Here is a 26,890-nt window from a genome sequence, read left to right as displayed (position 1 = left end):
ATATAATGTTATGCAGCACTTGGTACCTTCCTACTCCCCTCCCTTTCCTCCCCCTGTGGTACGTTCCTTGTCCTGCTGCTTTAGAATGTTGACAGTGAGGGCATGCTGAGTTGAAGAGAGCGGTGTTATAGGTGTCCTGATAAGCTATCCTGGTGGCACTGTGGAGGTCGTGAATAAAGAAGAAGTTATCCACCTGTCTGGTATCTTTTATCAGGCACATGTAACTTTTTTCCCCAAATTATGTTATTTTGCCTTCATTGAGGTGTTTTTGAACACTGAATTTGTTCTCACAGTCCGTGTTTTTATAAGGTGTATACCTAGAGTTAATAACTCTACAATTAGTTTTCTCTTGCTTACATGCCACGGTAAGAGGGAACCCGATTTTAGAGTCAGGCTTGTTTAGATAATGTTCAGCATTTATCTCTAAAAGAAATTGTGTGTAATCTTCTTAACACTTGAATTGAGGAAAATATGTCTGAAAGCAGCCCTGTAACACCTGTCGAAATGTTTCTAGCAGATAATAGTCTTTAGGTTATAGCCTCTCCGGCAGCAAATTATTATTTTGTGACTGAATATTTTCTCAAATCTATTTGTATATGTTCTTAGCAGTGCAGTGCAGTGATAAGGTGTTGGTCTGATATTTAATAATTAAACGGATAAGTAGCATTTTGCACTGACGTAATGGCAGTAACTGAGGGCGTTAGAACGTGCACAGTACTATTGTGGATCACGAGTCTCAGAACATCAGTTCCTTTACCCTTTCTATGTTTGGTGTAAGGTTAAGATTTGTAGTTCTGAAGACGAGGATCTATTTACATTACCTATAGCGCAACTGTGCTCATTTAATCCATTTTTATCTTTAACAGTTTTACATATCACTCACGCACAGCAGATAATGTTGAGGCGATTTACATAGAATTACAGAACAGTACATAATAAAAAGGAAACTATCTGAGATGGTCATGAACAAAATAAAGTGGTGAATTTTTAAGGTTTTCGCAAGAGTGAGCAGAGTGGGTCGTGGTTTTCTACCCAGAGGCAGATAGTCTCAAACTTGCATAACTGTTTAAAAACGGTTGTTGAACAAAGGTGATTTTCCAATCTTTCGGTAGTTAACGTGTCAGCTTCGGAGTCTTCTTTCAGCGTCTTTTCTTTGATGGTCTGCAGAAGAAACCTTTTGTTATAACTTTCTTTTATGCAGTGTGTGCTTCCTCTCTGGAATTACATGATGTTTTAGATGAAGGTTATTCTGTGCACAGATATGGCTTTGCTCTGGGTTAATGAAATACTAAATTAGAGACTTCACTTACAGTATAGTACTTTCCTCAGCTCCCACTTCCTCGCCACACCTAGATTTTGGAAATTGTTTAAACGTAGAAGGCTGGATGTCCTTCAGTTTTTCAAAATAATCTTTCTTATGGCACTGACTTCAGTTGCCTGGTACTAAATCTTGCTTTCTTCGTCAGTAATTTCAATCACCTATAGTATTAAAATTAAATAGTTAATACAAGAAAATTTCCAAAAATATAATGTACAAGCCAAATCAATGCAGAATTTTGAAAATGTTGAGCTGTTTTTCAGACAGAGCAGAGTGTAGAATGGTAGCCTGAGAATACTTGGATGTAGGAGTGAGGATTTATAGAATTTCCAACATTTTATTAAGCTCACAAAGGATACATGCACCCTATGGAGTTGTAACATTGAATCCCAAAGGCAGAAATTAAAGTCATATGCACTGGCACCAAACAGATATTTAAAAAAGGATACTAATAATTAATTCATAATCTAGATTTCTGGGACGGGAATTTCCCCTCCATGGACAACAGGCGTTTTCCCCTGCCCTGAGTTACCACCTACTTGTATCTGGTTTCCTGACTTTTGAGTTTTGGCCTCTGCGCACGCAAATCTATTGTGCGCTGCGAGGACTATGCCTAGACCTATCCCTCAACTATGGTCCAGAGTATGAATCAAGGGCGATGAAATTAAGGAGTACTTTCATGTGTTCATTTTATTCCACCTGATTATCCTTTGTTAGGTTTTTCTGCACCTGGATGTATCGGGTGCAGAAAAACAGGACACCATTTTTGTCCAGACAGGAAAATTAGACTGAAAAGACGCACAAGACTCTGGGTGCAGCAGAAGCAGCCAAGACTTATGCTGTTTTTTTAGTAACTGGGGGAAACACACAATTCTTCCCTTTGTTAGACATTTCTTTACCCTTCCCTCCCCTGCTTCACCCATCGCCCCCCAACCAACCACATGCATATATCTACCACCTGCTTAAATCAAGTGGTAAATAAAAGCCCCAAAACATTGTGAAATAATGAATGGCATGCGGTTTAACAGGCAGAAGAATCTGTTCCTTGTGGCAACTCCCCAGTCAATTGCGTCAAACTGGTAATTGCACGTTACTGGGATAAATCTACCACAAAAATTACATGAGATTTTTCTGCCACCCCAGTATTGTGCAACTTCTAACAAGGGACTATGAGAGGTCTTGGACTGGTCCTGTGACCTGGAGGCTCACACCAAGTGTGCCCTTATTTAAGGCAGAGGACTGTCATGGGTTTAACAGCTAGAGCGTTGATGGCAATGCACCCTGTTGTAAGGATCAATAGCCTGATGAGATCTTTGCATCATGGTCAGTGTAGTGGCTTCCTACTGACACACCCATGTAATGCTCCATTTCTATGCCTGGGTGTTAAGGGTGTTGGTGCACGTAGAATAAATGCAATGTGAGAGTGAGACAGAGTAAACAGCTTCTCCTGCCTGCTAGTTGTGTATACAAGTGGAACCATCTATTCCTCTTTTATACCCTAGTTCAAAGTCCTCTGTTACCAAGGAATAAAGTGCTCTACAAAGTACTCAGGTGCCTGCTGTGCCACCAGGGATGGTGTCAGCCTGACAGTCTATCTAAGTTGAAGGGACATCACCTGCAGGCTGAATTACTTAATGGAGAAGCTGTGTACCTGTCCTGAAGAGCCTAGAAGTCTGCCTAGAAGCCTGCCTGTCTGGTAAGATAGGGAAGGGAGGACAAGGCTGTCCTGGAAGAAGCAAGGTCCGACACATCCTCGTTATCTGTAGGGCGGGCCGGAAAGCCATCCAGCAGGACCAGCTAGTCTGAGGGACTTCCCCCCCCCAACCCCCGCCTCTCCAAGACTCTCCCAACAGTTCAAGGCAAAAAATAAAACTCTACAACAAAGTGATTGTTGAGGCCCAGTTGGAAGATTGTGTGCTGCCAACGGCGTGTTCAAGGTTGCATTTGCCAAATTCCTAACACAACAGGGTCTGAATCTACTGGCTTCCTGGAGAGCATGTGTTGGGCTTTTAGCTGCTGAATTTCTGACTACTCTGTGTCAGAGGCCCATGAGGGACTACAACTACTCCAGTGTCGACCACCCTGTCTGAGCTTATGCCTGTGGTCCAGCCGGCCACAGTGTGGGCTCAATTGCTGGCGGTCCAGCCTCCAGAGGGTCTGCACTTACCGACAGGCCAGGTGTGACTGCTACCTTGGGACTGCTGATCTTCAGGAAAAGGCAAAGAAAAGACAGAGTGGGTGCCCTACTGTATGCAGCCCTACATCCAGGACAAAAGCGCACCACAAAAGCCTGCTGGTGGGTCACTGCTCTCTCGAGTGTTCGGGCGTGCCAGTCAAGTGTCGGGAAACAGGAAAGAGACCCAAGCAAGACTGACTCATCCTGTGGAAGGATAAGATGCTTACGACAGAGCATGTACGCATTGGGGTGACAGAACTGCACATATATTATATTCATGATACTCCTAAATGCCCCTAGAGGGGAAGAGGGTATCAGAACCGGATGCACCTGTCTACAGCACATAGTAGTCTGGCATGCCTGCACCATCCTTTCACCCAGACTGTCCATAAAGTTGATTTTAGAGCTGCTACGCACATAGCATGGGGAATCTCAGACCATTCGCTGGTGGAGGTGCAACTCGATGGGCCGATTGTGGACTTCATCCTACCCCCAAGGGTTGATCCGAGATATTTAAAAGACAAGACGTTCAAAGGTCGTATGAGAGATAGAGCAGAATTCTATTTTAAGGAGAACGGGCGGCCTGTTGAATCAGCTTGCATGCTATAGGGTGAATTTAAGGCAGTGATTCGAGGCCAGACACAAGCCTTGATTGGGAGAATGTCGAAGGAACGTAAATTGAAGTGCGAGGCTCAGGACAAGGAATGTGCTTTTCCTGGAGGTTCGGTTGGCAAGTGGGGAATCAATTTCTCTCCCATTACACCATCAACTGAAGCAGCACACATTAAGAGCACTAATGGAAAATAGTGTGCACTCATGCGCTGGCTACCCAGTATTGTCTCTATGATGTCGGTGATAAAGCCAATGAGTTGCTTACATGGTTAGAGAGACAAGACAAAGGACGGAACTGGATCCTTGAGGACACTGACAACAAGGGGACGGAAATACTGGGAGAGACTTCCTGAAAGACCTGACCCTGCCAATGCTAACGAATGAGGACCGAGACGCACTAGACCAAGACCTGACAGTAGACTAAATAAATAAGACAACAGGAACCTTGCAAACAGGGCAAGCGACAGGGCCTGATGAGCTCCCCTTAGAATTATATAAAAGCATGAAGGATAAAATCAGGTAGTACCTCCAGAGTAGGTTTCAGACTGCCTGAAAATAAGGGTGTCTCCCGGAGGACCAAAGAACGTCTGTGGTGGTGGTCATCCCAAAAAGGACGAACCAGCAACTGAGTGTGGGTCTTATAGACTTATCTCCCCGCTTAATATTGAGACTAAGGTCCTTGCGAACGCCCTGGCGATCTGCCTGCGGACAGTAATTGCAACAGTGGTTCATCCGGATCATTCAGGCTTTATGCCACACCAGGGAACGCGCTTAAATCTCCGACACCTTAATAGAGTACCATATGCAATAGGGGATTCCTTTGCTGAACCAGTGGCGCTGCTGTTAAGCTCTTGTATGTGGCCCCTCTAGCGAGCATGCGCCTCAATAATACAGTCTACCGAGTCTTTGCCATCTGAAAGGGATGTTCCTTGTCTCCTATGCTCTTCACACATGTTTGGGTTCACCAGGACCTCTCATATGGGGTATTCCAGTTGATCAGGAGTGGGATGTGAGAATCTCCGTCTACTCAGACGTTTTGTTATATGACACGTAGCCAGCCTTCTCGAGTGAACGAATCCTACACATTTTTCACATACTTGGAGATTATTCAGGAGATAATATCAACTGGAAGAAGTCCTTAATATTCCTGCTGGTGGCAGGGATCCTGCGGCTGCACTCTAGGTGCACAGTTAGGGTGGCACTACATGGCTTTAAATATTTGGTTGTGTTCATTACAAGAGAGCACAGGCAGGAACATACTCCCGAAATTAGACCGTCTTCGCTGGGATCCCCCACACTTGCGGGTTCTCCCGCTTTCCTTACTGGGCCAGGTGGTCCTATTTAAAGTGATGACCCTCCAGGGCCTCCTGTACATTGTGCAAAAAACGTCCTTTAAGATACCACCAGACATTTTTTTTCAAAAGGTAGTCTGAGAACTTCGGCTCCTGTTGTGGGATGGTGGCACTTCACGCTGAGTAAGGTGCAGAGGGGAGTTTATTAAGGTCGACTGGCGGTCCGGAGCATTCACAAGTATTACTGGGCCACGCAGCTGGTGGCAGTCAACAACTGGGTTTTTGCGGACTGTGAGGATCCTGCTTACCGGGTAGATAGATTGGCCATGGGCAAGAGAGGTTACCCCACCCCGGTGCTGTATCAAACAAAGTATGAGTGCACCCTGCCTACTCATACCCAAACATTGGTAAAGGTGTGGAAAGAGGGTACCAGGTATTTAGGCTGGGAAGGTAAGCTGACTGAAATTACTCCACTGTATGATGGTGATCTCTTAAGTGCAGTGGGAGGATTGCAGGGCTTCACAAAATGGGGATTGATTAGCTTAGAACGGCCGGGCGATGTGTGGAGGGGACAAGCGCTTGTGACCTTCACGATGCTACAACAAAAGTATGAATTAGGTGACTAAAAACGGTTCTGATATTTGCAGGTGGATCACGTTCTGCAAAGTCACATCCGGGAAGGGGGTCAGTTGCCTGAAGAATCCCCACTGGAGGACCAGCTACTAACTAATCCCCTGACCGAAAAAGCCCATCTATAGGAAGTTGATCTACAGTTCTCTGGATCCCTTGGGGACGCGGAGAGCTGTGTGGTAGAGGGATCTAGGCACGCTTGGAGATGGCGATTGGGTTGAGGCCATTCAGGGTGCCAGGGAGGTGGCAATTAGAACTCGTTTTGGTCTAATTTAACTACAGATCCTACATAGGACCTACTACTCCAGAACTTTGTTGCACCGAATAGGGTGGGCGGCCACCTCTCTGTGTAAGGGAATGTTAGGGGGGGGCTTTTTTAATGCGGTGTGGAGTTGTCCGGTAATTCAATGCTACTGGGTAGAGATCATGAGAATAAAGTCCCAGGTCATGGGACTAGCGATCCCCATGGGGGCCAAATGGCACCTCCTGAATATCACGAGTGAGGTGACATGGCATAGTATTCGCAGAATATGACTGGCCCTGGCTTCAGCGGTTGGCAAGCGTAACATTGCACGGGGTTGGGGAGCCAGCCAACCACCACACCCCCACACCCCCCACTCCCACCCAGGGTGGAGGATTGGGAAGCAGATCTTGATTGGTGTCAACGGGTGGACACAGGGTGTATCTCAGCAGGGGCTGCCCTTGTAAATGGGATAAGATATGGGAGGGATGGTAGAGCTACCGGGCCATGTGACGTGCCATGAAGTAGTGAAAGTTAAATATGTACCTTCCTTGCGATCTAGTTTAATGTAGTGGGATTTGGCCAGGGAGTATCAGGAAAAGCCAAGCTATGTTACTCACTCCATTTTTGCAGACTTTGCCCTTTCGTTCTAATCACTCTCACTAATGTGCACCGTATTTTCGTTGTCAACACCATCGATTGAGCACAAGTTCAATAAAAAGAGTTTTTAAAAGTACCTGTGTCTTGGCAAGATAAGCAGCGTGCTGGTCATTTATTAAATCGAGTCTGTTGATCTATTGTTGAGCTCTGAGTTCAAGCTGGTCGACATTACAAGGCTGAGAATATTGTGACTGCTCGCCCTCGCTAACTTGAGAGTCACATGACATCAAAGGAAAGTGACCTCAACCCAGTAGCCGTTGCCTATCCCGTGGCCCCGGAACTCCACTGAACATAGAGGCGGCACTGAAACTGCCTTGCTTTGTCAAGCTGAAGCATTTGGTCCTTGTAAGTTCTCTAGACCACAATCCAGTATGACATAATTTAAGATAACCAGCAACTTGCTCAGCTGACATTGCGGAGATAAACCAATGCGACATATATAGCAGGTTTTAAAAAAAAAGTCTGCGTTAAGGTAAGGAACACAGCAGCGTCTTGTCATTTACTTATTCACATACAAGAAATCACATATTGGCAGCATTCTAATTAACTCTCTATTTTCTCCACTCCTCTATTTGTCATTTGTCAAAGCTATGGGTTTGATTTAAAGTCCAAAGGGTCACCCGACTTGTTAGAGATCTCTGCTGGCCCTGTGGCGCTCTCTGGCCCTTCAGAGCAGCAGCAGCCATGGTGGCTCCTCTGAAGGCACTGCAGGGGTGGTGAGCGGCTGCCATGTTTCAGGCGGCTATTCACCAACTTGTGTTTTTCAAAAACAAGCTCCCAAAGCTGGAGTTTGATTTTGAAAACCAATAACTAATCACCCTCACACCCTTGGAACGTTCTCCCTGATTAATTTTATCCCAGGAAGTGGGGTTCATTTAAAAAAAGATTCTCATCACGACTGCCAGGTATTCTCTGGTGGTCCTGAATAAGAGAAAAATACATCAGACTGTTTGATCTAAAAAGGAATGGCCGTCCGATGTATTTACACCGACGGCACCCGAGTAAGGCTGCACACATGACAATCCACCTGACTTGCACTAGGTCAGGCAGACCATCCGTTTGTTGGACAGGATACTCCAACGCGCTTGTGAAGGAGTACCCTGCTCATCAAACTCTAAATCAAGACCTCTATATTTTCTGTGTTATGCATATATCTCTAGGTCCGCTTCAATATGTCCATCAGTCTTTCTATGATGTACCTGTTGTACGAGTTACTTACCTTCGGTAACGATGTATCTGGTAGAGATGATTCTAGCCGCAGAATCCTTAACGTAGAATTATCCTCAGGCGTGAAACTGGATCTGGAAAACATTTTGCCACAGCATCCCTGTGCGCCGGGGGGACAGCATCACGCGACTCTGACCAGGCGTCGTCCGCGTACGTGACGTCAGCGAGGTCACATAAGTCCCACCCCGGCGCGCCAACGGCAGTTTTGTTCGGAGAACTTTTCCGCACCACAACGTGGAGCCAGCAGAGAAACTGTGGGAGCATGGGACCAGTGTGTGAAACAGCAGAAAAATGGAAAAGAAGGAATGGTGTCGAAGAACACCATAAGGACCAGTGCCAACACTGCAGTACCCAAAACAGGGAAAGAAGAAAGAACAGAGCACAGCCCAGAACAGCCACCCTGCCAGTATGAAAACAGTACCCCCCTTAAGACAAGGAAAATATGCAAAATGTCATGACAACATGCAGCAGGACTACAACCCCGACCAAGACCCATGAAGGGGAGCAAGTTCCAAGACAAACAGGGAACGACAGACGTCCAAAGCAACCCCAGCATAGAGTGCGACAACCCCCCCAAGGGAGCCAGGGCAGGGCACGGCCAAATGACCCAAACCCAGAGGGTAGCAGAGGGGCCAGGACCCTCAGGATCAAGAGGGATGAAAGAACGCCAGCCTCAATCCTGGAGCAACCAGAGCAGAAGGGCACTGGAGTACCTATAGACCCAGTCTCTACATTGCCAAGGAAGAGGAAGGAACAAAGCAAGACAACGTCTTGGCGAGAGAGCGAAAGAATGCACTCACTCATCATAGCCATCCACTGGGAGGCGAGTGCAGAAGGGCAAGCCTACAGGGGACTAGTCCAGTGGACAGGGCGAAGAGCCCCGTCCTCCCAGCCCCCCACAAGCAGAACACCACCGAACCAAAGAGGGGTGTGGGAAGAAGAAAAAAGAAGAAGAAGAAGAAGAAGAAGAAGAAGAAGAAGAAAGCCCGTTCACTCTCAACAGAGAAACCAAGGGAAGAAGAAGAAGAAGAAAGCCCGTTCACTCTCAACAGAGAAACCAAGGGAGGAGGAAGAAGAAGAAGAAGAAGAAGAAGAAGAAGAAGAAGAAGAAGAAGAAGAAGAAGAAGAAGAAGAAGAAGAAGAAGAAGAAGAAGAAGAAGAAGAAGAAGAAGAAGAAGAAGAAGAAGAAGAAGAAGAAGAAAGCCCGTTCACTCTCAACAGAGAAACCAAGGGTAAAGCCAGGTAGGCCCAAGCTCCCCACACCCCTACAAGGCAACAGAGCTTCCATCCAATACCAAGACAAGTAAGAAGAAAAGCCTTGAGGGCCCAAGGAAATGAGGAAAAACAAGGCAAGCCCACCATAGACGGAAGGCAACAGATCAGACAGCGGCGCCGGCAGTAATGAACTGCCAGAAGCAGGAAGAACAGCCCGGGGCCCCAGGAGGACCGGGCAGGCTACACCTAACAAAGGAAGAAACACAGAACCAACCCAACCTCCAGGACAGGACCATGAAGGTGAGGAAATGCTCGGACACACTACTATGAGGGGTCCGCGCACACGACCTAAAGAAGCATCAGCAACATACATAAACGCCATGGAGAGCAGAGGCCCGAAGGCGACCATAACTCCCTAGTAGAGCGCAAGCTATATAACAGCTACTACTACCCCACATAGGGTACGTTAAGTCCCAAGACATGGGAACCCTCTTTGGAAAAAACTTCCGCAGCAGAGGAAAAAACAAAGGAGCCACGGGGAAAAAAACAACCCGCAGAAGGGTTGTCAAGCAGCCCAAGAGAAAAACAACAAGGACTAATCTCAGGGCCAATTCTGTGCAGATAACTCAAGCAAAAACACACAGTCAACACAGGGCAGTTCAGCAGCCAACAAAGCCACAGTCTCAGCAAGGAAGACTCGAGTGGCCATAAAACACACCTCACAGCCAGGGCGACCTGCCCAAAAGAAAGTCCAAGAACCAGATCAACTCAGCAGTCACTGAGGGGGAGAAGGAGAAGGAGGAGGAGGAGGAGGAGGAGGAGGAGGAGGAGGAAGAGGAGGAGGAGGATGGAGCCCTGCCAAGAACCTCTGGATGGCGGAGTCTGCCGGGGCAAGGAATAACGAGTTCCACCGAATGGAAGATCAACCAGCCGCTCCCGAACATTTTCAGGGAACACACTGTCCCGAAGCCAAGCATGCCGAAGGAGGGCGACCGAGGTAGCCATGGCATGGCCCAGCACCTCCAAGATGTCCAGAGTGGAGCGGAGAATAAACGCTGCTAGCACCCAGCCATCCAACGCATGATGCCGTAAGTCGACCTGAACAGTCTCCTTCTGAAGCGGCGGATCCCATGGACTCAGCCGAGTCCCACAAAGAAGAGGTGGCCCTAGCCAACACACATAAGGTGTTAAGGGCCCGCAAAGCATTGCTGGTCGAGGCGAACATGTTGTTTCCCCAAGAGTCCAGCCAGCGGGCCTCCCACGATGGCGGAGACAACAGTGGCGGCAAGGAGGGAAAAGAAGTCCGCAAAAGTGGACTGGAAGCAGAGGGGTGGAGGGAAAGACATGCCAGGTCACGTGGCGCTAGAAGGTACCGGTGCAGGAGGTGTTGGAGCACCGGATCACCTGTGGCGGGACGCCCCCAGGTCTCCATCAGGGAAGAAAGGAGCGAACCCTCAAAGGGTAGCAATAGCTCCCTCCCACCAGAGCCCTGGTGGAGAACCTCCAAAAGATGGTCTGCCGGGAAATGAGCAACCGGGTCACCCATGCGCAGAAAACCCAGATCCGTGGACACTACGTGAGCGAAGGCCGCACCCACCTCCGTAGGGCCCCACAGTGGAGAAAGCAGGTCCTCTGTGGGCGACGGCTGTAAACTAAGGCGGCCATCACCGAAGCCAAGCGGGCGGGCAAAGGCCAGACCTGGAAGTTAGAAGGAGGAACCGAAGAGTGGGGGACCTGTTGCATCTCCGGGAAACACCGCGGCCTCAGGAATGGCAGGGAGCCAAAGAGGTTTGACTTAAACTTCTCAAGGGACCAAACCACAGCAAAGGCGTCCATCTAAATGGCACTTCAACGCTGTTACCTGGGGATTAGCCTTCTACTGATGAAAGCCAGTGGCTGATCTTGACCGTGGTCATGTTTTTGGGATAGCACTGCTCCCATACCATGTTCAGAGGCATCGGTCTGCACAATGAATTGCTTGACATAATCCAGGGAAGCCAAGGAAGGCCCTCAATTGAGTCTGGGTAGTTGGAGCCACCCAGTCCAGAATGGTCTAGATCTTAGGTTGCAAAGGTTGAACCTGGCCTCCACTAACAAAGTGACCCAAGTATGCAACCTTTCCCTGCCTTATCTGGCACTTGAATGCCTTGATAATGAGGCCTGAACTTCTCAGAGCCCCCGGTGCTTTCCTAAGGTGAATCAGGTGATCCTGTCAGGTGGAGCTAAAGACAGCAATATTGTGTAGATAAACTGCACTCAAGGATTCCAATCCAGCAAGGGCTTAGTTCACCAACCTTTGAAAAGCGGCAGATGCATTTTTCAAACCAAAGGGCATTACAGTGAACTGATAATACCAATCTGTGGTTGGAAATGCAGATATTTATTTTGCTCCTGGAGTCGTCAGACCTATCAGCCAGTACTCTGACTCTGATGTGAGATCAAACTAGCTGTTGAAGAAATGGTGCATGCCACACAACTAAGTATTGAGCTGACACCCAAATACTTTTTATTAGGCCTGTTTAGATGTCAGAAGGGCGCAAGATAACCTATACATTTGGTCAGTCGCCTATGGTAATGGTATGACGTAGAATTACAATCACATGGCTGCCCCAGCATGCCCCAGCGATTGCGCTCTGGCATAGAGATGGGCCTCTTCTTCTACGGCGGACACTTCTATCTCGTCTTGGTCAGATTCTTCCCCGAAGATATCCAGAGTGTGTTGAATGCTTTGACGCTGTCTCTCTCATCATCGAGCCTGATGATCATGTAGAGTCCTCTTGGACCGAAATGACTTACAAGCGTCGCAGTCTTCCTTCTTGTGCTCCGGAGAGATGCACAAGTTACAAACTTGATGTACGTCGGTGCGAGGGTACTTGGCGCGGCACCCAGGATAGAAATAGAATGGAGTCCGTTCCATTTGCAGATGGCTGGCCCTACGCAGCAAGGCCCGACGGTTGCCCACGAGGTTTTCTATCAAAAATGGAGAGTTTGCCAATTGATTTAAAACGCGGAGAACAGGGAAACGTGTACTGAAACAATACAGTTGAGGGTAGAGTGGACTGCGCACTGAGGGGAACCTGAAGAGCGGTTTCGGAGTGCAGTAATATACATCCAAACCCGTTTGGGGTAAAAAACAATCTAACAATGCAGTCGATGCCCATGCGCACTATCACCGAAAGGTGGAGTCACCTTACCTCGTGACTGGAAAGACTTCTTCAAAGGAAAATAACTTGCAAACATCCGGACCCAACACAAGATGGCAGGAGTATGTAAAGCAGGTGCATCTACAGCACACAAGCCTCGTAAAGAGGATTAATGGCCCCAAATCCCTGCCGTGGTACCTTGTCATGTTGTGGCTGAGTGTGCCATATGATGTGGCAGGCTATAGTGCTTGGTGTGATTTAGTCATTTTTGACAAGGTGGAGTGCTGAACAATTAGGCAAATTTTGATTTTCTTTGTTTTTGGGATCGTGGGAAATAGTGCGGTACCTACCGTATGATGTAATTAAATAAATTACATTGCTATTATACGGTAAGGATGTGGGGGTGAGTGTTATTAGGGCCAAAGCCTTGCAGATTATATGCAGAATAACAGGTCTGGGAGGTCACTACTGACTAAGGCAGGTTAGCAGCTGCACAGGCCTTGGGCATTGATCCTAGTGAGGATAATATGTGACGGGCCACTGGTGACTGGAGCTAGCTAGCAACAACGCTAGCCTCTGGTATTCATTACAGGCAGGGTAACAATGCATGTCAATATAGACTGGAACTGGTTGGCAGTAGCGTTGACCTCTGGTTTTGAATATTTGCAGGATTTAAGGTACAGGGGTCACTACTGACTGGAGTTACTTAGCAGGATAATAGGTCTCAGGGAGCCAATACTGACTGAAGCTGGTTAGTATGATCACTAGTCCTACTAATGACTCAAGTTGGCTAGAATGATAACCTGCAAAGTTAAATGATTCTATTAGGGCCCATAACCTTTTTATTTAGTGATGTCCATCTGCACACTTTCCTGCATCTTGTAGTAAATTGAACATTCACAAACAGAAGTGTTATTTCCAGAAACAGTGAATTCTGCAGCTTGTCTGTGTATCTTTTATCTGCACCTCACGGACTCATCACATTCCTCTCGAGAGAAGATCCTGCCTCCTACTCATTAGTGTCGTTTCAGTAACTGTTTCTATCATGTGTTCATGTTTCATTGACTTGTATTAGGAGAAAAGTGTATAAAATACATTGAGTAGCATTAGCATTATATACTCCAACTTGCTTTAGGGTGGATGCTCTCGTCCATTGCATAGACAATTGTGACTTGTTAGTTTACTTGGCCTTTTGCTATTTTTGCATTAAATTCATAATAGATTTGTTGGCCTCCAGGTGTGTTGTGTTTTATTTTACATATATGACAAGAGATGACGAGGAAAATGACAGTCCAGTATACACATTCTTCATTTAAATCAACTTACAGTATACTGTTCTGGAGGTTCAGTCCCACAGACATTATCTCTAACTGAACGCAGGCACCCTAGGAAGCATGTGCTTTTCAAACCAGTTGCCCTCTGATACGTTGTCCTCGCTATTGGATAAGTCAGTTTGTCCTGAATTTTAGGAGGGTTACTTATCTAGTGCACTATGTTAGACAGCGCTCACCTGTGGTACTAAGATGTTAATAGGCAACTTATCACCTATGCACGGTGCAGGGCTTTGAGATACAGAGCTCCTCACGCTGTGGAGAAGATTAGGTCACATTTACCCGTTTTCCCATATTTGGTCCTGATGAAATGATAACAGATTGCTCCATGACTACACAAAGCATGAAAAAAGTGACCTGAAGTATAGACCCCAGCTTACCAGCAGGTCCATAGGTGATCGACACTTCACACAGTGATAGGGGCCATGAGTTCCTCAATTTCTCTGCCACTGTTTTTAATCTCAACATGGACCAGGATGATCACATTAACTATATTGTGGCAACTGGTTGATGGTTGATCTTATATTCAGGCTTTCACCAATCTCACATCTTATGACACAACATCCTCTGTCCTACTATGCTCATCCGGCATACTTAATAAAAGATCTACGACAAAGTGCCCTCTTGTGGTGCCCGCCAGGCATTGTAGCTCCGGCCTGGTGAGGAGTATAGCCCAATGATGAAGCATGTCACTTTCAGGTGAGTGAGCGCAACTTGTCTTAAAAGCACATGCTTCCTAGGGTGTCTGCGTTCAGTTACAAATAATGTCTATGGGACGAACCTCCGGAACAGTATACTGTGATTTGACTATTTTATTTTAACAAATGTACATAGCAGATATTGGCGCTTGCTTGTTTCACAAAAATTATCGGATACCTGCCTCCGAGCGCACTTCTTACAGACGAGTATGGGGTTATCATGTTGCTGCTACAAGCTCCTTACCTGTGCGAGTTATCGGGAACGATGCAGGGGCAGACCCAAACCAGCCACATGTGGAGATCAATGACAAATACTGAAGAATTAACATAGCTTCCAAGCTGGTGACCATTACTTAATTGACCCTGAAAATAAAAGACATTTTTAGTATTCTGGTGACTCATGACCATAAAAACAAAGGTTATAAATTCAATATTATGTCAAATACTTAAGAAATGGAACTGGATGTGCTGAATCGATGTTGCCCCAGGTCATGCGTGACATCTTCCACCACTATTGCTTATGGGACTTGTAGTTTTGTTTTTCTCATTAAAAGGATTGGTTCTAAAGTCCCAGTGTTCAAAGCGATGTTGGTTAAAATGAGAGGCCTGACGAAGACTGAAGCATGACAATGCTCTGCTTAGCAGTGAGATGAATGACAGTTCCTCAGCCCTTCCATTCTTTCACAGACAGAGGCTCGTCAGCCGTTCATATTTTCTTGCAACGAGAAAGAAACTTTTTTGCAGCTTGTGTCAACTGAAGAGATAAAACGCCTGGGCGTGTTTCATTAACTACTGACAAACATGAACAATCAAGAACATTAGTTTCCGGAAAACTATCAAGCACCCAATTAGAATCAGCCGCCCTTCACGCCCAGGAATTCTTGAGGCTTTGGAGAGGATGAATTGCACGTGGTATAAGAGGAACAATACATCAAATTAAAGCTCACTTCTCAGTGATGTACTGAAATGCCAGCCTCATGGCACACTTAGCCAGCTCTTCACCTCCTCCTCCTCAAACTGTTGACCAGCTATCAGGGCAAATGAGCCTGCAGCAAAGCATCGCTGGCTTGGTTCCACACCGGACCAGGCAAGGTGGTCAACTCCATACTCCTCCAAGTCAGCATGCTCTCTGGTCGAGCCAGTCCTAGCCCCACATGAATGTTCCCTATCACAACTATTTTAATGGTACTAAGTTATGTTTCTGCTAAATGTAGGAGTCAAAAAGTGAAAGATTTTACTAGGAAGTACTGAAAGAGAAATCATGAAGTTTTTCAATATTTCTGAGTCTGCCACAGTACACAGGAGCATTATTTCTCTACAGCAGAAAATCATGTATGCGCCCTGTAGAAAGCTTGTTTGAATGAAACATGGAATTTATTTCAGCCTACAATTCATGCAACAACATAGAGTGCAAGATAACATGTGTTATTATTCCAGCAGAATGAAATGCCATTCCTAATGTGTACGTCATTTTAAAGACAAACCCAGAAAAATGTATGGTTAAGTGTTGTTCTTCTGCCTGTTAAAAGACAATCTCCATTAATGTGTCAGGAATTAAAACACTATGAGAAACCCTACTCTATGGCAGGGTGCTGCCTGCCAGTATATTGCAGGTTACTTCCAACATAATCTGATTTATACATACATACTCCAGGGTGCTGCCAGCTATCGGGTCCGCACACAGCAGTCTGGAGCCACTCAGGAAGGAGGTAAGCTCTTCATTTCATCTTAAGCCCTTAGGTTACATTCACAGCCTGATGGGTCCGGAGAACTTTATCCTCGCTCTAACTGCGCCGAGCAGATAGACGTGGCCCAACATAGTCTGTGTTGTGTGCTGGGTGATGCCTGGCATCTTATTATCGTTGGCGGATGGATGAAGCTCTGATAAGAGCTACTACAAGGAGAGCAGAGAAACAGGACCACAGATCGCCACAGAGTGACAACTGCCCAGAAGCTGAAGAAAGAACTCTGGAACAGCAAACCTCCTACACCCTGGATATTCTCCAGAGTAAGCAAATGATGGTAATGAAATGCAAACTGCAGCATTAAGGTCACTGTAACACTGGGCAGGGGACGGGAGGAAAAGAACCGGATAATGTTGAGTGGTGGCGTAGTGAACTAACGTCCTCCCCCTCTCTGCCTCATTATCAGCATGACTCGAACAGGGGAGAAGCCTGTTCCTGGAAACTAGCCGACGAATTGGATGACGGCCCCTTTAACTGGAAGACACACGAGTACGCAGCTCCGCCCACTGATGATGACGCGGGATTCCTAGTGGGTAAAAACACAGAAGAAGATGTCGTGGCGTGTGACGTCACCGACCGAGGATCGAGAGTGGGAGAGCGGCCCGGAGGAGCAGAGAACGGAGCTTTTGAAGGCGAACCCGAGGACGACAGGAGTAAGCCAGGAGGCCACCGGATCCGTGAATCGCCGTGCCACACTCCCGAGGGAGGAGTGTGGCTACAACAGGTACGGCAGCGTTTGGCAGGCTGGGTAGGAAGACGGGGGTTCTTCTAAACCGTAGCCGCGTGTGTGCCAGAATATCTGCCCAACCTTTCTTTGTCCTCACCGTGTAAATATACCCCTCCTCACCAGTAATCAAGCCTCTGCACCCTCGCATGTTTAATAAAGTGTTTAGCACCTCAGCACGGGTGTCTCCTGCACTTGCCCGGTTCCCTGTGGGAGAGTCCAGATAGAGTACATATACTGACGATCTGTACCTGTTTCTTTTCCCTGGCGGAGTCCAACGAGGAGTTAGGAAGAACGGAACATCCCCTGAAGTCTGCTTCTTAACCATCTGGAAACAAGACCATAACCAGACACCATCACGGACCCCAGAGCTTTTCAGAGAGACACCCTGACAACCCGCCATAAAAAAACATTTTCCAAAATAAAACCTTACCTACCCCGAACTGGTCTTAGGTCTCTTCTTGATCCCACGCCACAGTCACACACTACAACATCTTTCCCTTAAAACCGAAGATAACAGCCTACAATAAAAAACTAACCAAAAAGCAACAAAACTAGAAAATGCATTTCCAAAAGCTGCAAAAGAGAAACTGTTAATACAAATGAACAATATTAAACTTTGTTGGTACCTTAGTAATGTCCTCACTTCTGGGCTTCACTCCATCTGCAGCAATAGCGCTCTGAAAGGAGAAATTACTGCTGTGAGTCTCAGAGTCTTCAGTATTACTGGTCTCAGTCACGAAGACTGTGGTGTCGGAAGATAACTTTCTCTTATTTGGCTTCATAGATCCACCAGTCATGCCATCGCTATGAGCAGACAGGCCACTGTCAGCAGCATCATAACTTCAGGCAGACCAGTAAAGCGGATCTCACCACTCACATTGGGTGAACAGACTCGTCTCTGCTACATACATCCACTCTGTTCTCAAATTTGTTTGGGGCTGCCAAAATGCAAAGAGCTGCAATATATTCGCCACACTTTCCTGACTACCTTGTTTTAAAAAGTTGTGACATTCAAGCGTGATTCTTGGTTCATCTCCAAGCTGAATTTTTTTAGAGGTTCTATTGCCACACAATACTATTCCCATATTCCAGTTTGTCCACATGGTGCTTCAAGCCTGGTAGGTTATCACCTGCCTGTTTTGCAGATAATTTCAGATAGTTTCTGTAAGAAACGGAATTATTATTTACGGTAGATGAGGAACAATCACAACCGTTGTCAGAATGAACTTTCAAAGCCATTCAATTAACCTAGGATCAACCCCATGGTACTTAAGCACCGAACAGGCAGGCTTAACTTAAGGTAATATGTCAGATATTTATGCAGAAACCAAAAAAGTAAAAATCAAAATGCAAAACAATAAAAAACCCAAACCAAAATAGAAAAAAAAAGTAAAACGTATTGAACAAAATGACACTAAAATGACAAAATCCAATAAGGGGAATGAGATATGAACTGTAACGCTGTAAGAATCACAAGGTGCCAATGGATGAGGGGCCGGGGCATGGATTAGCCTCTCTGGAGCTGACTGCCAAGTCTGAGTGAACTTGTTCTCCCTGTTCAGCAGGAAGTCACTATACCGGAGGAAGGGCTTTAAGTGGAATGAAAAACCTTGTGATGGCTCCCAGAGGGATGTGGTCGATGTAATGAAGGGCGTGGCTTAAAAACCCAAACTGAAAATCCATGCTCTGCATAGTGTGTCGCCCCACTGGTATTTTGCTGCTTCGCCATTCCATCCATATACAACAAGTAACATTACATCTACTACAAGCCAGGACTATTGGCTTTGTCAATGGTTGTTAGTTGCGTAAGATAAATACGCAATAGCGATGACTTCAAAGCTTGAGGGGGGCTGCTAAGGGTGAGAGGGGGCTGCGAGAGGAGAGAGAACTGTAGCTGGTGTGAGAGCAGCGCTGCAAGGGTGTAATGGGTGACCGTCCTGACTCGTTCAGAAGCGGTCGTTCCCACACGCTCCCTGGCCACTTGAGTATCTTAGCGATATATTGCTCACTGCTGCATTGCTTTTCATAGCTTTTGTGCCTGATTATCATAGTAGCGCTGTACTCGCATTGCCTTAAAAGCTGTTGTGCTTGACTTTGTGCCTGATTATCATTGTAATGCTGTGCTCGCATTACCTTTAAAAACTGTTGTGCCTGACCATTATCATAGCGCGGTGCTCGCATTGCCTTAAAAGTTGTTGTGCTTGACTAATATCATAGCGCTGTGCTCGCACTGCCTTTATAAATTGTTGTGCCTGACTATCATCGTAGCGCTCTATTGCCCATTACTATCATTGCATTGCTCGCATTAATTGGTAAAATAATTGGTGACTGATTGTGCCAGTGCCACTGCCCATAGCTAAACTCCTCATTGTGCCCCAATCTCGTCCTGTTTCGCTTTTGTTTTCTGCTGCCATTTTGTTGTTGTTGTGCCTCCTAGCCCGTCTCTCCACCCCGCTCCCGCCTCCCAGCTGCTCCTCCCTCGCTCCGCCCCCCTTCACTATCCACTCATGACAGATGCACTTTCGTGCAGCGTTCACGCGCAGCGGACGCGCCCTATGCACGCCGAAGGCGCGCCAAAGGTAAGCCCGTCTACGCCCGTCCGCGCCTGGACCGCGCCCAGCGCCAAACCCCCTGGCCCTTGCAAAATCCACTCCACCCGCATAATGTACGACGCCGCTACCCTCTCAGCACTTAACCCTGGCCGACTCCCAAACTGCTACCAAGCCGCCCCAGGACACACCCATGGACCCTTCACCTGCCACTCCTGCAAGTTCGACTACACCAAATCCACACACTCCAAACAGAGCTCCGACACTAACCACCTGAAGTGCATCCTGCTCAACACCCGCTCGGTCCACAGACACGCCATTGAACTTTGGAACCTACTAGACACCACATCGCCAGACGTCGCCTTTCTTACAGAAACCTGGATGAACGCCTCATCAACGCCCGACATCGCCATAGCCATCCCGGACGGCTACAAGATCATCCGAAAGGACCGCATCAACCAAACAGGAGGAGGCATCGCCATCGTCCATAAGAACACCATCCGCATCACGACCAGCTCTGACGATACCCTCGCAGCCGCCGAACCTTCACTTCCAGATCCACACCGACCCCAAGACCACACTCAGAGGCACCCTCATCTACAGACCACCAGGACCCCGCACACAATTCAGCGAAGACATCACTGACTTCATCAGCCCACACGCCCTCCCCTCCGAGGACTACATTCTACTGGGAGACCTCAACTTCCAACTGGAAAAGAACAACGACAGCAACACCACCACCCTTCTGGACAACCTCGCCAATCTCGGACTCAAACAAATTGTTGACACCCCCATCCACTATGCCGGGCACACGCTCGACCCAATCTTCACCTCCAGCAAGCACATCTCCTTCAATCACACCACAGCTCTCCATTGGACTGACCACAGCTGCGTTCACTTCAACTACAAAAAGACTACGACCCACAACCACCCACAACTAATTCCCCGCAGAAACTGGAACAAAATTACCACCGACCAGCTCATCACATCGCTTCACCAAAACCCTCCTGCCAAATCATCGGACCCAAACCAAGCAGCCACCAACCTCACACAATGGATCACCCACAGCGCTGATGAATTAGCACCCTTGAAAAACCATCAAATCAAGCAAGGCAGCAAAAAATCCCCCTGGTTCAATGATGACCTTAAGAAATCCATGAAGATATGTCGCACCCTCGAGAAAGCCTGGCGAAAATACCCAACCACTGACAACCTGGCCACCTTCAAGAACGCCACCCGCAAACACCACCAACCGATCCGATCCACCAAGAAATCAGCATTCAAGGATCGACTCGACAACAACGCCCACAACAGCAAAGAACTATTCAACATCGTCAAAAAGTTCACCAACCCCACCGCCGGCACCAACGACATCACTCCCTCCCAAGACCTCTGCGACTCTCTAGCCTCGTTCTTCCACAACAAAATCGCTGACATCCATAACAGCTTTGGAGACCAGTCCACCCCACCCACCTCCGAACTAAAACCCCCCTCCAACAACCTTTGCGCCTGGAAACCAATCACCACTGAAGACACCATCCGCCTGATGAACTCCATCCACTCAGGATCGCCAACCGACCCATGTCCCCACCACATTTTCAACAAAGCAGACTCCATTATCGCACCCCATCTCCGAGACGTCATCAACTGCTCCCTCAACTCCGCTACCTTCCCGGAAAGCTGGAAACATGCCGAACTCAGCGCCCTCCTGAAGAAACCCACAGCAGACCCTACTGAACTTAAGAACTACCGCCCCATTTCGCTCCTCCCATTCCCTGCCAAAGTCATCGAGAAAGCCGTCAACAGTCAGCTCGCCGCCTTCCTTGAATCCAACAAATCCCTCGACCCTTCACAGTCAGGCTTCCGAGCCAAACACAGCACCGAGACCGCCCTCATGGCAGCAACAGACGACATTCGAACTCTACTGGACAATGGAGAAACAGCTGCCCTCATCCTACTTGACCTCTCCGCAGCCTTCGACACAGTCTGTCATAGCACCCTTATACAACGTCTCAGCAACGTCGGAATACCAGGAAAAGCATTGGACTGGATCATCTCTTTCCTCGCCGGAAGAACCCAGAGAGTCCGCCTCCCCCCTTTTAGATCAGAGGCCACCGAAGTCATCTGCGGCGTACCACAAGGATCATCACTCTGTCCCATTCTCTTCAATGTATACATGAGTCCCCTCGCATCCATCGCGCACCAACACAAGCTCAACATCATCTCCTATGCAGACGACACCCAACTGATCCTTTCCCTCACCAAAGACCCAAACACCGCCAAAACCAACCTACACGAAGGGATGAAAGAAGTAGCCGAGTGGATGAAGAACAGCCGTTTAAAACTGAACTCGGACAAAACGGAAGTCCTCATCTTAGGATCATCCCCCTCCGCCTGGGACGACTCATGGTGGCCACCGGCTCTGGGAAACGCACCCATACCAACGGACCACGCACGCAACCTGGGCTTCATCCTGGACTCCTCCCCCTCGATGACCAGACAAATCAACGCCGTCTCATCATCATGCTTCAACATCCTACGTATGCTCAAAAAAATCTTCCGTTGGATCCCCACCGAAACAAGAAAGACGGTCACCCATGCACTGGTCACAAGCCGACTGGACTACGGAAACACCCTTTACGCCAGAACCACAGCCAAACTACAGAAAAAACTCCAACGCATCCAAAACGCCTCAGCCAGACTCATCCTAGACATCCCACGCCAAGCTCACATCTCCGGGCACCTGAGAGACCTTCACTGGCTCCCCGTCAACAAGAGAATAACGTTCCGTCTCCTCACCCAAGCACACAAAACCCTCTACGAACTAGGACCCGAATACCTCAACACGCGTCTGTCCTTTTACCACCATGTCCACGTCCACCACCACCACACCCACCACCACATCCATCACCACATCCATCACCACCACCACAACCACCACCACCACTACGTCCACCACCACCATGTCCACCACCAGCACGTGCACCACAACTACCACATCCACCTCCACCACAACGTCCACCTCCACCACTACCACGTCCACCACCACCATGTCCACCACGTCCACCACATCTACCACCACCACCACGTCCACCACCACCATGTCCACCACCACCATGTCCACCACCATCACCACGTCCACCACCATCATGTCCACCACCATCACCACGTCCACCACCATGTCCACCACCACCACATCCACCAACACCACATCCACCACCCCGTCCACCACCACCATGTCCACCACCACCACGTCCATCACCACCACCACATCCCCCACCAAAATGTCCACCACCACCTCGTACACCACCACCACGTCCACCACCACTACCACCACCACCACATCCACCACCACCACGTCCACCACCATCACATCCACTACCACCACCTCCACTATCACCAGCACGTCCACCACTACCACATCCACCACCACCACGTCCACTACTACCACATCCACCACCACCACGTCCACCACCATCACGTCCACCACCACCACGTCCACCACTACCACGTCCACCACCACCATGTCCACCACCACCACCACGTCCACCATCACTACGTCCACCACCACGTCCACCACCACCGCGTCCACCACCACCACTCCACCACCACCACCATGTCCACCACATCTACCACCACGTCCACCACAATGTCCACCACCATGTCCACCACCACCACGTCCACCACAACCACTAACTAGACCATGTCCACCACCACATCCACCACTACCTCCACCACCATGTCCAGCACCATAACATCCACCACATCCACCACCACGTCCACAACCACCACATCCACCACCACCACCACGTCCACCACCACCACATCCACCACCACCACATCCACCTCCACCACGTTCACCATCACGTCCACCACCACCATGTCTACCACGTACACCACATCTACCACCACCACCACATCCATGTCCTCCACCACCACATCCACCACTACCATGTCCACCACCACCACCACATCCACCACCACCTCCACCACGTCCACCACCACCACCACCACGTCCACCACCATCATGTCCACCACCACTACGTCCACCACCACTACGTCCACCACCACACCCACCTCCACCACCACGTCCACCATCACCACACCTACCACCACCACATCCACCACCACCATCACCACATCCACCACCACCACATCCATCACCACCACGTCCATCACCACCATGTCCAAAACCACCATGTCCACGTCCACCACCACCACACCCACCACCACATCCATCACCACATCCACCACCACATCCACCACCACCACTATGTCCACCACCACCACCATGTCCACCACCACCACGTGCACCACAACTACCACATCCACCTCCACCACCACGTCCACCTCCACCACTACCACGTCCACCACCACCATGTCCACCACGTCCACCACATCTACCACCACCACCACGTCCACCACCACCATGTCCACCACCACCATGTCCACCACCATCACCACGTCCACCACCATCATGTCCACCACCATCACCACGTCCATCACCACCATGTCCACCACGTCCACAACCACCATGTCCACCACTATCACCACGTCCACCACCATCATGTCCATCACCACGTCCACCACCATGTCCACCACCACCACATCCACCAACACCACATCCACCACCCCGTCCACCACCACCATGTCCACCACCACAACGTCCATCACCACCACCACATCCACCACCAAAATGTCCACCACCACCTCGTACACCACCACCACGTTCACCACCACTATGTCCACCACCACGACACCCACTTCCACCACCACCAAGTCCACCAGCACCACACCCACCACCACCACGTCCACCACCACTACCACCACCACCACATCCACCACCACCACGTCCACCACCATCACATCCACTACCACCACCTCCACTACCACCAGCACTTTCACCACTACCAAATCCACCACCACCATTTCCACTACTACCACATCCACCACCACCATGTCCACCACCACCACCACGTCCACCATCACTACGTCCACCACCACCTCGTCCACCACCACCACATCTGCCACCACCACCATATCCACCACATCCACCACCACGTCCACCACAATGTCCACCACCACCACGTCCACCACAACCACTAACTACACCATGTCCACCACCACGTCCACCACTACCTCCACCACCATGTCCACCACCATAACATCTACCACCACCACATCCACCACCACGTCCACAACCACCACATCCACCACCACCACCACCACGTCCACAACCACCACCTCCACCACCACCTCCACCACCACCACCACCATGTCCACCACCACCACCACGTTCACAACAAGGCCACCACCAAGTCTACCACCACCACCACATCCACCACCATGTCCACCACCACGTCCGCTATCACGTCCACAACCACATCTACCACCACCATGTCCACCACCACCACGTCCACCACCGCGTCCACCACCACTGTGTCCAACACCACCGCGTCCATCACCACCTCGTCAATCACCACCACGTCCACCACCACCACGTCTACCACCACCATGTCCACCACAATGTCCACCACCACCCCCACCACTAGCATATCCACCACCACGTCCACCACCACCAAGTCTACCACCACCACCATGTCCACCACCACCACCACCATGTCCACCACCACCACCATGTCCACCACCACCACATCCACCACCACCATGTCCACCACCTTAATTTCCTATGCAATGAATAACGTTAACAGATTTTTCAGTGGCGCATCTGCAGAAAAGTCCTCTTCCCGTTGGAAATTAAGAGAAACTTAACTCCTCACCAAAACAATACATTTACGAAAAAAATGGACTGAATGGGAGCCGTGGCCTGCGGCCTTGGTGCTACAGTAATATTACACCTGGTGGCCAAGAAACCAAGCGCGTAGAAGCCCTGAGAGCACGGCCACCGTGCCGCAGATGCATGCACCGCGGCGGCCAACTGTGGGTTCTGCCCCGGTAGCTCGCGTGGTTTAATGTAACAGGCCATTGGCTTTGAATAGATCCCACGGGCTTCCCAGGGGCAGGATACACTTACAGGGGCAGATTTAATCTTCCATGAAAAATCTGTGGGATGCCAGTGGAGCATGGGACAAAGAGGCGCGAGTGGTTTATAGCCGCTGCCAAAAGGACCACTGGACATAACTTCTCCAAACAGTATATGTCCATCTTCACCATTGACCTAGTAATGCACACCAGAACCGGAGTCCTCAAGGACAACTGTGGCAATCAAACCACACACACAGGTATCTAGGTAATCCATAGGATTGCTTCTGTTGTGGGGTGGGAAGGGGGAAGTCCATAAATCTAATGCCATTTGAATTAATTAAATTGGGGACTTTACTATAAGGACAATAGTACTTCAAGGAAGAAAGCGGCCACTGAGGCATTTATGCCACACACATGTTTATTTGTTGACAAAATGCAAAATGTTTCAGTAACTGACAGCTTTTGGTTAAACCTGGGCTGAATCATTCAAATTCAAACTTTGTTGACAACGAATTAGAAATGTATGTGTGCGTGTACAGCGCCCTGGGCCATAAGGGCCCACACAAAAGCTTCAAATTTAAGTTTTCTAATGTTACTAAAAAGACCATGAGACGGAAGACTGAAGATAACAAGCATTTGCAATGCAACAGGTAGCGCATTTACACGAGTTTAAGCTATTAGGATTGTAAATGACAAAGCATTTTATATATGTTTTGAAACCCAAAACATAAATAAAAGGCATTGTCATTTACAATGCCAATAGCTCAAACGTGCGTAAATGTGAGACCAATTGCATTGTAAATGCTTGTTCCAGATTGTTGTGTGTCCAAACACCCATTTGGTAGCAAGTAGCAGGTATACCCCAACTGCCTGGTTTTTAGTAAACATCAAATGAATCGCTAGTGGGCTGCCAACTATCAGGTTCGCACTGAGATAGAGAATATTTACGGGCACCAAAATAAAAATGCTCACAATTAGTGAATAGCTGAAGAATTGGCATCTATAAGCTAACTGTAATGCACAGCTATCATGCAAAAGGAAATTAATAATAGACTACTGCATAGAATATCTGTGCAATGCAGTAAAAAAAAGTACATAGATATGCAAGTCAGATTCAGAGAGGACTATATTCATTCTGTATCATGCATTACAATATTTTAGCTTTCTCCCACTGGAAACTTGCTCTGCCCAATAAAAGTTAATGTTTACATGTTCCCCCACGTTTCATTAAAACTCCCCCACATTGTTGTACCAAAATACATTTAAGCTTTCTTTATTCATGTACATGAGGGTATACGCTGCTCATGTGTGTGCTTATATTACGTGAATCACGGTTCATTA

General features: G+C 48.3%; 1 long non-coding RNA gene across 2 annotated transcripts in view; it reads right to left on the bottom strand.

The window, feature by feature from the left end:
* Window positions 1-792: 792 nt before the first annotated feature.
* Window positions 793-26,890, bottom strand: part of LOC144805789 (uncharacterized) — a 28,528-nt gene continuing 2,430 nt past the window's right edge. The window contains exons 2-5 of one of the 2 annotated variants that reach the window (XR_013605600.1): window positions 17,642-17,692; window positions 14,788-14,906; window positions 1,311-1,479; window positions 793-1,215 (exon numbers count right to left, since the gene is read on the bottom strand). This is a non-coding gene — a long non-coding RNA (uncharacterized LOC144805789). The remainder of the gene's footprint in view (window positions 1,216-1,310; window positions 1,480-14,787; window positions 14,907-17,641; window positions 17,693-26,890) is intronic. The other variant, XR_013605601.1, reaches the window with a different exon arrangement.

Source organism: Lissotriton helveticus (assembly GCF_964261635.1).
Source record: "Lissotriton helveticus chromosome 1_1 unlocalized genomic scaffold, aLisHel1.1 SUPER_1_unloc_25, whole genome shotgun sequence".
NCBI classification, from domain to species: domain Eukaryota; kingdom Metazoa; phylum Chordata; class Amphibia; order Caudata; family Salamandridae; genus Lissotriton; species Lissotriton helveticus.
Note: the sequence above shows the minus strand (reverse complement) of the source record. Positions and strands in the feature narration are given on the sequence as shown.